At 46.5% G+C, this 14488-nt stretch overlaps 1 long non-coding RNA gene across 1 annotated transcript; it reads right to left on the bottom strand.

Moving 5' to 3' along the window:
• Positions 1-503: 503 nt before the first annotated feature.
• On the bottom strand, positions 504-1422 carry LOC120991246. Its single transcript, XR_005776577.1, has 3 exons — positions 1361-1422; positions 870-994; positions 504-554 (listed from the first exon to the last, which is right to left on the bottom strand). It is a non-coding gene; the product is annotated as an uncharacterized LOC120991246 (long non-coding RNA).
• Positions 1423-14488: the final 13066 nt, after the last annotated feature.

Raw genomic sequence — 14488 nt, 5'->3', positions numbered from 1 at the left:
GGCTCTTACCTTGTGATATAAGAGGCTGGTGGTCCTCCATTACATGTCACTGCACACACGTGTACACACTGCACATGACGGCTCTTACCTTGTGATATAAGAGGCTGGTGCTCCTCCATTACATGTCACTGCACACACGTGTATACACTGAACATGACGGCTCTTACCCTGTGATATAAGAGGCTGGTGCTCCTCCATCATGGCCTCCTTGTACAGATCCTTGTGTCCTTCTATATACTCCCACTCCTCCATGGAGAAATAGACAGTGACATCCTGACACTTTATAGGAACCTGACAACACAATGACACCGTCATCACCCAGACCCCTCCAGTGCTGTTACTGGAGAATTTCCCAGCATTCCCAGCAGTGTCACCTCTCCAGTCAGCAGCTCCATCATCTTCTGGGTGAGCTCTAGGATCTTCTGCTCATGTATCAGGGGGTGAGGGGGAGGCTCTGTGATGGGGGGAGGGGTCCTGCTCCGCCCTCCTGACTCCTGGAGATGGATGATGGGAGTCACACAGTCCCCCGATGTCTTCTTCACTATTGTGTACTCCTGTGGATGGAGAGAGACACTTAGGGAATAAACCCTTCAGGGGCCATGTGCTCTCCTCCGGCCCTCTCCTCCTGGGTACAACGTGCCTACTTACCTTCTCATGGCTCCTACAACATGACTATTGGTCACTGGTCACATGATACATCACTCACCATACTGGGGGCTGATCTTCAGGTTGTCCATCACTTGGAAGGTCTGGAGGCCGTTCTCCAGGACCCTGGACTCTTCCTATCACTTCCTATGATGGATTCTCCTTCCCGATGTCTGACTTGTTACAGAATACAATAAAGAGGAGAGAAATCTAGAAAAGTTTACCTCTCCGCTCAGCAGGGAGATGATCTCCAAGGTGAGGTCTAATATTCTTCTGCTGATCTCCTTCCTGTCCATCCTTGGTGGCTCATTCAGGAGAAGGCTCGTATTGCTGGTTTTCTTCATCCTCCCTCCAAATAAAAGGAATAAAGGTTAATCAGTGAGTCCCATGTCCCCGATAATGAGGACGAGAAACTCCCGCAAAACTCAGACCCTCATAAAGCTGCACTGACGGGAAAACCCTGAGCTCCGTGTGTATCTAAGCTCCTGGCAGTGCAATGTGTATCTAAGCTCCTGGCGGTAAAAACCTCATTCACACAGAGCAGATTCTCTCATCCAGCACAGAATGATGACAACCCCCACTATCCCCACAACTACTCCCCCCATCATACTAAGCTGAGGAGCGGAGAAGGATTCCTTGTGTGTAATGGAGGAGAATCTCCAGAGGTGACATGTCTGAGCTCTCCACCACACTGTCTCCTCACAGCTCATCTTACCTGCAGGCTGGAGGAATGGCTGATACCAGAGAGAACAAGAGCCCTGACTACCGACCAGGACCTGCCCAGTATCTGCTGCACTGCCAGAGCTGAAGGACCTGGGGTGACGTCACCGGCATGTGATCAGTGACTCTGCTTGCTAGCTCCGCCCCCTGCACTGATCACATGACAGTGACATCATCACAGGTCCTTTAGCTCTCACAGTACATTCTAAACTGAAGGGGCTTCTGACAGAATCTAGCCCCGCCCCCAATTCCTTCTGAGAACTAATGTTTAATCTGATCCCTCACAGAACTTGTAGGAAAAGTCCTTCAGCCTCCAAATCAGGACATCACCTCATAAAGTGTCCTAGACCTCTCCAGAGCCCATACATTGTAGGCATTACCCAGCAGCAGATACTGGGCAGGTCCTGGTCGGTAGTCAGGGCTCTTGTTCTCTCTGGTATCAGCCATTCCTCCAGCCTGCAGGTAAGATGAGCTGTGAGGAGACAGTGTGGTGGAGAGCTCAGACATGTCACCTCTGGAGATTCTCCTCCATTACACATAATAAATCCTATTCATGAGAAATGTCCATGTCCTCCAGGCTCCTCCTCACTTCACCGGCTGGACCCTATACTTACCAGTTCATAGCACAGCCGACAGCAGGAGGAAGAGGATCACGATGTGAGGAGCGGCTGCGTCCAGGAGCAGGAGAGGTAAGTGTTTTTTTTATTTTGTGATCTGAGGCTGAATTATGGCTGAGGGCTGCTCGCATATGGCTGAGGGCTGAGTACATATGGCTGAGGGCTGAGTACATATGGCTGGGGGCTGATAGGCATGGGGGTCTCATCTGAGGTCTGATTGTGGGTCTTCTTTATATTGGGCTCTGATCTGAGGTCTGATCAGGGCCGTCTTTTCGAATGGGCACGCTGGGCAGTTGCCCGGGGGCCCCACTTGCCTGGGGGCCCGCCTGCCCAGTGAACCCACCAGCCAACTTCCCAACCGTCCATTAGCAGCGTTGCCGGCAGGGCCGTCTTTACCAAGGGGCAAAAGGGGCAGCTGCCCTGGGCCCAGTTGCTCCTGGGGGGGCCCAAGGCAGCTGCCTCTTGAGCCCTGCTAGCTACTGCCCCGGGTGTCAGGCTGTCGGCTACACAGGCATCATGATCGTACTGTGTTAATGATCTTAATTCTAGGACCTTAATGAGTTTTGATCTAGGACCTTAATGACATCATTACCATGTGACCAGTAACCTAGCAATTACTGGTCACATGGCTATGAGGTCATCACAGGTCCTATCAGGAGTGTTGCAGAAGTTAACTGTGGAGCTTTTCTGTGTAAAGATTACATCAGAAAAAGGTGACATGGGGTTGTTATTTTAATATACTGTAAACTACTGTATAGTGGGGTGCTGTGTACTGTGTGGGGGGCTGTATACTGTGTGGGGGCCTGTATACTGTGTGGTGGGCTGTATATTGTGTGGTGGGCTATATATTGTGTAATGGGCTGTATATTGTGTGGTGGGCTGTATACTGTGTGTGGGGGGGGGGGGGGGGTGGCCTGTATACTGTGTGGTGGGCTGTATAGTGTGGGGGGCCTGAATAGTGTGGGGGGCCTGTATAGTGTGGGGGGGGGGCTGTATAGTGGGGGGAGTGCTATACTGCTGTACTGTATAGTGTGGGGGGCTGTATACTGTGGGTGCGGTATAGTGTAGAGTGCTGTACTGTATAGTGTGGGGGGCTGTATCGTGTATAGTTTGGGGTGCTGTATACAGTGAGGTGCTGTATAGTGTGGGGGTCTATACTGCTCTACTATATACTGTGGGGTACTGTATAGTGTGGGGTGCTAAACTGCATACTGTGTGGTGCTGTATACTATAGGGTGCTATACTGCATACTGTGTGGTGCTGTATACTATAGGGTGCTATACTGCATACTGTGTGGTGCTGTATACTATAGGGTGCTATACTGCATACTGTGTGGTGCTGTATACTATAGGGTGCTATACTGCATACTGTGTGGTGCTGTATACTATAGGGTGCTATACTGCATACTGTGTGGTGCTGTATACTATAGGGTGCTATACTGCATACTGTGTGGTGCTGTATACTATAAGGTGCTATACTGCATACTGTGTGGTGCTGTATACTATAGGGTGCTATACTGCATACTGTGTGGTGCTGTATACTATAGGGTGCTATACTGCATACTGTGTGGTGCTGTATACTATAGGGTGCTATACTGCATACTTGGGGGTTTACATCCACTTTAATCATACAACTAAAAAAACGAAATAAATATAGATATATATATAAATGTACACACACTCTGGTGCTGGTGGGTAATGCTGGTGTGGGTACTGCTGGTGCTGGTGGGTATTAATGTTGGAGTGGCGTGTGTACTGCCTGGGTACTCTACATTGTGACATCACAAAAAAAAAAAATGTTTGGGTTTACATCCACTTTAAGTTATTAGTGCCCCTCAAGTTTTGACTGTAATATCTTATGTGTCCCCCTTATATAGCAATCTTAGAGTTGCCACTCGTTCGAGGAAGTGTAAAAAAGGTGAGGAAAAATAAAGTTTATTACGTGTTGGTGAAAATAACCTTTAGTGCAGAAATGAAACGTAATGTTTTGAGTGGAGCACAGAAGAGGAAAAAGGCTGCAGAGGAGAAAGAGAAAATGTGCAAACTTCCAAAACTAACATCTTGGCTCAATCCAGGTGCAACGTCAGCCAGTAGTTCTGCTCCTCCAGATGTAGCATCCACATCTACATGCACTCCAATTCCAGCAGAAATACCAATGGTATCATTACCTGATCCTACTGCTGGGGAAAATCCACAAGAGGAAATGCCCAATAAATATCGCCTTATTGATAATTTGCATTTTTATTCTAGTGCGTGATTGTGTAGACAGGGCCCCAGTGCACTGTATTGCCCGGGGGCCTATAATGCTCTTAAGATGGCACTGGGTCTGATTGGGGGTCATTCACATTGGGGTCTGATCTGAGGTCTGATTAACATTGGGGGTCTGATTGCTGATCTGAGGTCTAATGAAAAATGTTTTTTTCTTATTGTCCTCCTCTAAAACCTAGGTGCGTCTTATAGGGCGAAAAATACGGGTATGTGTCCGTATGTATGTATGCATGTGTGTGTATTTCTGTCTATATATATATATTTATTTATGTATGCACGTGTGTATATATAAAGTGTGTCTTAACGTATATAGGTACCGATTGTCTATATATGTCTATGCATATATTTGTCTCTCTCTCTATATTTTTATATATATATATATATATATATATATATATATATATACTAGCAGAAGGACCCGGCTTCGCAAGGGTATATTTCATCTATTTTATTTAATGTTTGTGTGTGAGGATAAAAGATATCATAGTGACCTGTACAGCATCACACCCCCTTAACAGTGAACTCCACAGACCCCCACCCCTTAACACTGACCCCCTCACAGTGCCTTGCCCATTAAAATGGGACCTTTACAGCAGTCCACCCCCTTAACTTTGACCTTCACAGCAGCCCGCCCCTTTAACAGTGACGCTCCACATCGGCCTACCCCCTTAACAATGACCCTCTCATACCGCCCCGCCCCTTTAACAGTGACCTCCACATCACCCTGCTGCCTTAACAGTGACCTCCACAGTGCCCTGCCCTTTTAACTGTGACCTCCACAGTGGCCCACCCCTTAACAGTAACCTCCACAGTGGCCCGCCCCCTTAACACTGAACTCCGCGGTGTCCTGCCTTTTAACAGCAACCTCCAGAGCGTCCGCCCCTTTAACAGTTACTTTCACAGTACCCCACTGCCTTAACAGTAATCTCCACAGTGGCTTGCCCCCTTAACAGTGATATAAACAGTACCCTGCTCCCTTAACAGTAACCTTTTGAACACTATGCTGTCTGAGCGTGTGAGGAATGAGAATCCATTTTCTATAAACATGTCCTCCATCTTGTGTATATGGGAGATTTAGGTCAGGTCCTAAATGGAGCTTACAGGGTTAAATAGACAGATAATAATAATGTCTAAAAACAAGGTCAAAAAGTCAGTTTATGTGTGTGATAGAACCCACCTCCACCCCACAGTTTCCTCTTTAGCAGATAGTATAGTCTGAGCCTCAGGAAGTGCAGAGGAGAGAGGAATGGAAACCCAAGTATGATCTATATCTTGTAACCGCAAATGTCATGTTTGTCATGTGATGTTTTTTTTTCTTTTTGAAGCCTATATTATTGTGACCTTGTCTAGATACAACTAGATCCAATGCTTGTGTCAGTTTCCCGAGCGCTCGAATCCCTTTTAATTTGGATTCCAACCATCATAGGTAAAGGGATATTTCCCAAACAAGCGTGAGCTGCAGGAAGAAAGTCACCGTCCCTCTCACCCCTGCAGCTGACAGAAGTAGATTTTTACCTTAATTTTTTCAATCCCTGTTGGCTGCTGAGTGGAAGGGGCGTGGCCTAACCAGATCGGGGTGTGGCTTAATGGGCCCTGGGGGCGGGGTTTTTAAGTCCGTCTTTTGAGGGTGGCCTGAATGGCCACCCTACCTGCCCCCTAAATTGTGACCTCCACAGCACTCTGCTCCCTTAACAGTGCCATCCACAGCGCCCTGCCCCTTTAAAGCTGACCTGCAGCAGTGAACAAAAATGGCTGGGTTGTTATGGAAACCTGGTGTAAAACTGTGTGTATGTGGAGACTAAGGGCCTGCGAGCTTCTATTGGCTGATAAGGGACATGTGGCCGAGTGTATGGCAGTTGGGATATGAAGAGAAAGACTTGCAGGCTTCTATTAGCTAATGTCGGTCATGTGATGTGCCATATTTGCATTTTGTGATTTGCATACGTCCTAGAGAGGTGAGACCCGGTCTAAAACCTTCCCGGACACCTCATGTACCTGTGTGCCAAATTTTGTGACTGTAAATGCGACGGTGAGGATTCCTTTAGTGGACATACACACACATACACTCAGCTTTATACTGTATATTATATATATATATGAACTTTTTTATTTTTTTATTTTTTTGAGGAAATATGTTGATGATAATATTCATTGTATTTTTTACCCTATAAGACGCACTTTTTTCCACCAAAAGTGGTGGAAAAATTGTAGTGCGTCTTATAAGAGCGACCACTAATCACCCATTATAGAGGTGGTCAACAGTATGCAGGAGTTGCGGGGAGCAATGAGTCTAGCTCTCCGCCAGCTGTACTCACCTCTCATTGGTGGTCTTCCGGCCGACATCCATTCACAGTACAGCACGGACCGGAAAAAAAACAGGGAGCATCGAGTGGCAGTGCCGCAGGAAGCAGGAGAGGTAAGTTTATATATTTTTTTAAACTGGCTGATGGAGGTTGGGGTTATGATTGGGGGGGCCTGCTGAGCATTGGGGGTCTGATCTGAGTAGGGTTGCCACCCGGCTGGCCACACCGGTGATTTAGTGCCGGTGCTAGTAATCTCTTTTTTCTATTGCCAATAATAATTGCCGGTATTTTCCTATATGGGCTGTTACTAATGAGGCTTCCATTGTGGGGTGCTTGTTAGTACGGCCTTTACCTTCTCCCCCCACTTGTGTTAAGAAAATAAAAAAGAACTCGCCATCAAATAGAGGAGGTGAGTTTTTTTTTTTGCACAGAGCAGATGAGACGGCAATAGTAATTCTGGGGGGCATTAATGGAGGCATTACTATTACTGGGGGGGCATTATTAATTCTGGGGGCAGTAATGGAGGCATTACTATTACTGGGGGCACTAATGGAGGCATTACTATTACTGGGGGCACTAATGGAGGCATTACTATTACTGGGGGCACTAATGGAGGCATTACTACTAATGGAGGCATTACTATTACTGGGGGCACTAATGGAGGCATTACTATTACTGGGGGCACTAATGGAGGCATTACTATTACTGGGGGCACTAATGAAGGCATTACTATTACTGGGGGCACTAATGAAGGCATTACTATTACTGGGGGCACTAATGGGGCATTATTAATTCTGGGGGCACTAATGGAGGCATTTCTATTACTGGGGGCACTAATGGGGACATTATTAATTCTGGGGGGCAATAATGGAGGCATTACTATACAACTGGATCCGTTCTGATTGGATGCAGCCGGTTGTATTATAATAACAGAAATGTTTTGCTGTGGTTTTGAGATCCCATGCCGGATCTAAAAATCGGACGGCAATAACGCATGTGTGAAAGTAGCCTAAGACTTGAAATGTTGATTATTAATTGTCTTTATTTGAATTAATACGAATTGGGGAGTATAAGAAGAGACAGTGAAGATTTGCAGTTACCGTATATAATTGACTGAGTGGTTCTAATGACAAATGTTTGTATATGATATGGGATATCACATGTTATTTTATTATACACTCACCTAAAGAATTATTAGGAGCACCATACTAATACGGTGTTGGACCCCCTTTTGCCTTCAGAACTGCCTTAATTCTACGTGGCATTGATTCCACAAGGTGCTGATAGCATTCTTTAGAAATGTTGGCCCATATTGATAGGATAGCATCTTGCAGTTGATGGAGATTTGAGGGATGCACATCCAGGGCACGAAGCTCCCGTTCCACCACATCCCAAAGATGCTCTATTGGGTTGAGATCTGGTGACTGTGGGGGCCATTTTAGTACAGTGAACTCATTGTCATGTTCAAGAAACCAATTTGAAATGATTTGAGCTTTGTGACATGGTGCATTATCCTGCTGGAAGTAGCCATCAGAGGATGGATACATGTTCTCATTCTGTTTACGCCAAATTCGGACTCATTTGAACCATTTGAATGTCTTAACAGAAATCGAGACTCATCAGACCAGGCAACATTTTTCCAGTCTTCAACAATCCAATTTTGGTAAGCTCGTGCAAATTGTAGCCTCTTTTTCCTATTTGTAGTGGAGATGAGTGGCACCCGGTGGGGTCTTCTGCTGTTGTAGCCCATCCGCCTCAAGGTTGTGCATGTTGTGGCTTCACAAATGCTTTGCTGCATACCTCGGTTGTAACAAGTGGTTATTTCAGTCAACGTTGCTCTTCTATCAGCTTGAATCAGTCGGCCCATTCTCCTCTGACCTCCAGCATCCACAAGGCATTTTCGCCCACAGGACTGCCGCATACTGGATGTTTTTCCCTTTTCACACTATTCTTTGTAAACCCTAGAAATGGTTGTGCGTGAAAATCCCAGTAACTGAGCAGATTGTGAAATACTCAGACCGGCCTGTCTGCCACCAACAACCATGCCACGCTCAAAATGGCTTAAATCGCCTTTCTTTCCCATTCTGACATTCAGTTTGGAGTTCAGGAGATTGTCTTGACCAGGAGCACCCGCCTAAATGCATTGAAGCAACTGCCATGTGATTGGTTGACTAGATAATTGCATTAATGAGAAATAGAACAGGTGTTCCTAATAATTCTTTAGGTTATTATATGTGGTTTTTCTTCTGTTTGTAGGAGAGAAGATGATGACATTATCTGCCAGAAACAGGCAATTGAGATTATAGTCACTTCTGACTGTGATGTCCATGTGTCTCCAGGAAAGCTGGGTGGCTGTATAAATGTCTCGGGGATATCATACAGAGGGGGCTGTGTAGCAGTGTTGCAGCCATAAATCATTAATTGATTGGACAAAAAATGTGTGAAGTTGTAGCCATAGGACAATGTGAATGGTTGATAACAAGGCACTGAGGGGTTAATTGCGGTGGATCGCAGCGCGCAGTCATAGAGGCCGGGTATGGGATATGGCCGGCACCCGCAACCTACGTTTGTATTCAGGCATAAACTATATTCATTGGTGGCACAGTGGCCACAGTCCCTCCCCTCCTACTCCTCCTCTTCTCAGTATTATACACTGCTCAAAAAAATAAAGGGAACACAAAAATAACACATCCTAGATCTGAATTGATTAAATATTCTTCTGAAATACTTTGTTCTTTACATAGTTGAATGTGCTGACAACAAAATCACACAAAAATTAAAAAATAGAAATCAAAATTTTCAACCCATGGAGGTCTGGATTTGGAGTCACACTCAAAATTAAAGTGGAAAAACACACTACAGGCTGATCCAACTTTGATGTAATGTCCTTAAAACAAGTCAAAATGAGGCTCAGTAGTGTGTGTGACCTCCACGTGCCTGTATGACCTCCCTACAACGCCTGTGCATGCTCCTGATGAGGTGGCGGACGGTCTCCTGAGGGATCTCCTCCCAGACCTGGACTAAAGCATCTGCCAACTCCTGGACAGTCTGTGGTGCAACGTGACGTTGGTGGATAGAGCGAGACATGATGTCCCAGATGTGCTCAATTGGATTCAGGTCTGGGGAACGGGCGGGCCAGTCCATAGCATCAATGCCTTCGTCTTGCAGGAACTGCTGACACACTCCAGCCACATGAGGTCTAGCATTGTCTTGCATTAGGAGGAACCCAGGGCCAACCGCACCAGCATATGGTCTCACAAGGGGTCTGAGGATCTCATCTCGGTACCTAATGGCAGTCAGGCTACCTCTGGCGAGCACATGGAGGGCTGTACGGCCCTCCAAAGAAATGCCACCCCACACCATTACTGACCCAATGCCAAACCGGTCATGCTGGAGGATATTGCAGGCAGCAGAACGTTCTCCACGGCGTCTACAGACTCTGTCACGTCTGTCACATGTGCTCAGTGTAAACCTGCTTTCATCTGTGAAAAGCACAGGGCGCCAGTGGCGAATTTGCCAATCTTGGTGTTCTCTGGCAAATGCCAAACGTCCTGCACGGTGTTGGGCTGTAAGCACAACCCCCACCTGTGGACGTCGGGCCCTCATATCACCCTCATGGAGTCTGTTTCTGACCATTTGAGCAGACACATGCACATTTGTGGCCTGCTGGAGGTCATTTTGCAGGGCTCTGGCAGTGCTCCTCCTGTTCCTCCTTGCACAAAGGCGGAGGTAGCGGTCCTGCTGCTGGGTTGTTGCCCTCCTACGGCCTCCTCCACGTCTCCTGATGTACTGGCCTGTCTCCTGGAAGCGCCTCCATGCTCTGGACACTACGCTGACAGACCCAGCAAACCTTCTTGCCACAGCTCGCATTGATGTGCCATCCTGGATAAGCTGCACTACCTGAGCCACTTGTGTGGGTTGTAGACTCCGTCTCATGCTACCACTAGAGTGAAAGCACCGCCAGCATTCAAAAGTGACCAAAACATCAGCCAGGAAGCATAGGAACTGAGAAGAGGTCTGTGGTCACCACCTGCAGTACCACTCCTTTATTGGGGGTGTCTTGCTAATTGCCTATAATTTCCACCTGTTGTCTATCCCATTTGCACAATAGCATGTGAAATTGATTGTCACTCAGTGTTGCTTCCTAAGTGGACAGTTTGATTTCAAAGAAGTGTGATTGACTTGGAGTTACATTGTGTTGTTTAAGTGTTCCTTTTATTTTTTTGAGCAGTGTATTAATTATGGTCCCTGCCCCCACCAACCCCCCTAGTATTATAGTCATTGGTAGCAGTGGCCCCAGGGTCCCCCCTCCTCATTCATTGGTGGCACAGTGGCAGCTTCTGATCGGAGCTCCCAGCTGGGGCTCCAATCGGTTACCATGGCAGCCAGGATGCTGCTGAAGGCTAATAGTTAGTAAATAAAAAGTAAAAAAAAAAAGTTAACCCCCCCAAAAAAAATTATATAAAAATTTTAAATCGCCCCCTTTCCTAATTTTACATATATTTTTTTTTTATTGAGTTTATATTTTTATATTACATATTGCCATGTCTGAAAAAGTCAGAATGATTAAAATATAAAAAAATATCTCATATGGGGTGAATGCCGTAACAAAAAAAAAAAACAACACACGCAATTTACCATTTTTTTGGTCATTTTGTCCCTCCAAAAAAATTGGGTAGGACTGTTCTATTATTATTATTATTATTATTTATTATTAAAGCGCCATTCATTCCATAGCGCTGTACATATGATGAGCGGTGCACATACATAATACAGACAATTGCACTAATCATAAACAAGACAAGTTACAAACTGGTACAGAAGGAGAGAGGGCCCTGCCCGTGAGGGCTTACAATCTACATGGTATGGGAGAAGGACACAGTAGGTGCGAGTTAAGTAGGTCATGGCGGTATAGAGGCAGCAGGGTTACTGGTTGTAGGCTTGTCTGAAGAGGTGGGTTTTCAGGTTTCTTTTGAAGGATTCCAATGTAGGTGAGAGTCTGATATGTTGGGGTAGCGAGTTCCAGAGTATGGGGGATGCACGGGAGAAATCTTGGAGTTGATTGTGGGAAGAGGCAATAAGAGGAGAGGAGAGAAGGAGGTCTTGTGAGGATCGGAGAGTGCGTGTGGGGATGTATCGTGAAAGTAGCTCAGAGATGTAGGGAGGCGACAGGTTATGGATGGCCTTGTATGTATTTGTTAGTACTTTGAAGTGAATTCGCTGGGCAATGGGGAGCCAGTGAAGGGATTGGCAGAGGGGAGAGGCAGAAGAGTAATAGGGTGAGAGGTGGATTAGCCGGGCAGCAGAGTTGAGGATAGATTGGAGGGGTGCGAGAGTGCTAGATGGAAGGCCACAGAGGAGAATGTTGCAGTAGTCTAGGCGAGAGATAATGAGGGCATGTACAAGAATTTTCGCAGATTCAAAGTTAAGGAAAGCACGGATGCGGGAGATGTTTTTGAGTTGGAGGCGGCAGGTGGTGGAAAGTGCTTGCATGTGCGGTCTGAAGGAGAGGGCAGAATCCAAGGTCACTCCGAGGCAGCGGACTTTGTTGACCGGGGAGAGTGTGCAGCCATTGATCATGATAGATAGGTCTGTTGAGGGGGTTGAACAAGATGGGGGAAAGATTATGAATTCTGTCTTATCCATGTTAAGTTTTAGAAAGCGAGAGGCGAAGAAGGATGATATAGAAGATAGACATTGTGGGATTCTTGATAGTAAGGTGGTGATGTCTGGACCAGAGAGGTAGATTTGCGTGTCGTCAGCGTAGGAGTGATACTGAAAGCCATGGGACTCTATGAGCTGTCCCAGGCCAAAGGTGTAGATAGAGAAGAGCAGGGGTCCTAGGACAGAGCCTTGCGGGACACCAACAGAGAGGGAATGAGATGAGGAGGTGGTGCGAGAGTGGGAGACACTAAACGTCCGGTCTGTGAGGTATGATGTGATCCAGAAGAGGGCCAGGTCGGTGATGCCAAGAGATGAGAGAGTTTGCAACAGAAGGGAGTGGTCAACAGTGTCAACAAATTCGTAATGCACGAGTCTTTTTTTGTGTTTTTATTATTTTCGCGTGGTATCGAGTATCGCAATACTTTTTTATGGTATCAAAATCGAATAAAAATTTGGGTATCGGGACAACCCTCCCCCTCCCTGTTCTATTGCAGGGTGTGGATGATTGTTTATCTTGTGTTACAGTAGAAGAAATAGAACAGTTTTATGTTAAGTCAAAGTCACTTCTTTTCATTTTGGGTGCAAATGGGTGTAAGGCTTCAAAGGAGAAATTGCAGCTTTATCAAATGACAGTCACCATTTTAGGTCACTGTTTGTCTCTGAGCATTAAACCTTTGTTGAGACCTAGTAGACTTGATGCCATAACCAAAGTGCTACTGCCAAAGTCATTTTAAGCCCTTTTACAGTATTGTTGCTACTGGATACGTAATACCTCTGGTACAATGGCCCCTTTGTTTGCATGCCTCAAGTGAATCCCTTCCAGATCACTCCAGAGGCAATAGATGCTTTTACACCTTGAAGCTTACACCGTCTATGGCTCCCGCCCTTGGCATCCCAAATTATGATAAAAATATTACATTATTTTGTTCTGAACCAGCAGGGCAAGCCACTGGGGATCTCATATAAGAACACAGGGAGTACTACTCTGCCACTCTGCATCACGTGATCGCCTTCCTGTAGCTGAACTCATCAAGAAGATAGAGGACATAGTCCTTGGATGCCTTCTCACATTGCCCCACTTAGTATCTGAAACCTTACAGCAAGCCCAGACCAGGCACCTTTCTGCCGAGTCAACAAATATAAATATGAGGTTGCGCTTATTACAAACCCTTAATTTGAAAAGACATTGATACAAAAAATGGGGGGCATTGAGACACCACCCTCACCTTTTCAACTGGCCAATGATGAAGAGGACCAGTTTGTTATGTCACATGAAAATGATTGTCAGGCATTGAAAGACAAGAAAACCAAAGGGTTAGCAAAATATCACCTATGTACGTCTCACTAATCCTTTTGCTGAGTATTTTTGTACATGGTCCTAGATAGTGGAATGCAAACCAAGGAAAATTCATTACCAGATATGCTGTATGTCACTGTCATGGTCTTACCTTCTTGCTGTTCTCAATCGTTTGACATGTGCTGGCGGCCATCTTGGTTTCTGGGTTTCTTGTAGCCTCCCACCCTGCGGCTCCTCCTTCCCACTGGGAGGAGCTGGATGCCTAGCTCATATATATATAGGAGGTCTGTGGCTTCAGTTCCTTGCTTGGTCCTCCTGTGTTCACATGCTTCTAGTCTGCTGCTGCTTCTGGTTCCTGATCCTGGTTTCGTCCGACTACCCTGCTGGTTCCTGATCCTGGTTTCGTCCGACTACCCTGCTGGTTCCTGATCCTGGCTTCGTCTGACTACCCTGCTGGTTCCTGATCCTGGCTTCGTCTGACTACCCTTCTGGTTCCTGACCTCTGGCTTCGCTAAGACTCTGCTTCGGTTTCGCCATCCGTTTGGACTTTTGCTTTACTGCTTTATTTTCAATAAAGCCTTCTTATTTTCACTTATCTCTTGTTGTACGTCTGGTTCATGGTTCCGTGACATTAGGACCAAGCCATGAATTCTGACGGTACAGGGCCATCCTCGCTACCCACGCTGGTTGCCAGACTTGATCAGCAGGATCACCTGTTGGGTCGGTTCGCTGTGGCGTTGCAAACCCTGCTTGAACGCACGGCTCATTTCGCTCCCGTTGCCGATGGGTCGGTTGTCGCTCCTGGGCCCGCTCCTACTGCCGCTCCGGTTGTTGCGCCAGAGTCTACCCCGACACCTGTTGTTGCACCTGCGGTGTTTCGGGGTATGACCGGTTCTGCCCCTCTTCCACAGCGCTTTGGGGGAGAGCCAACTCAGTGCCGAGGTTTCCTTAACCAGGTGGGCATTTATTTCGAGT

The sequence above is a fragment of the Bufo bufo genome, chromosome 2, assembly GCF_905171765.1.
Source record: "Bufo bufo chromosome 2, aBufBuf1.1, whole genome shotgun sequence".
NCBI lineage: Eukaryota > Metazoa > Chordata > Amphibia > Anura > Bufonidae > Bufo > Bufo bufo.
Note: the sequence above shows the minus strand (reverse complement) of the source record. Positions and strands in the feature narration are given on the sequence as shown.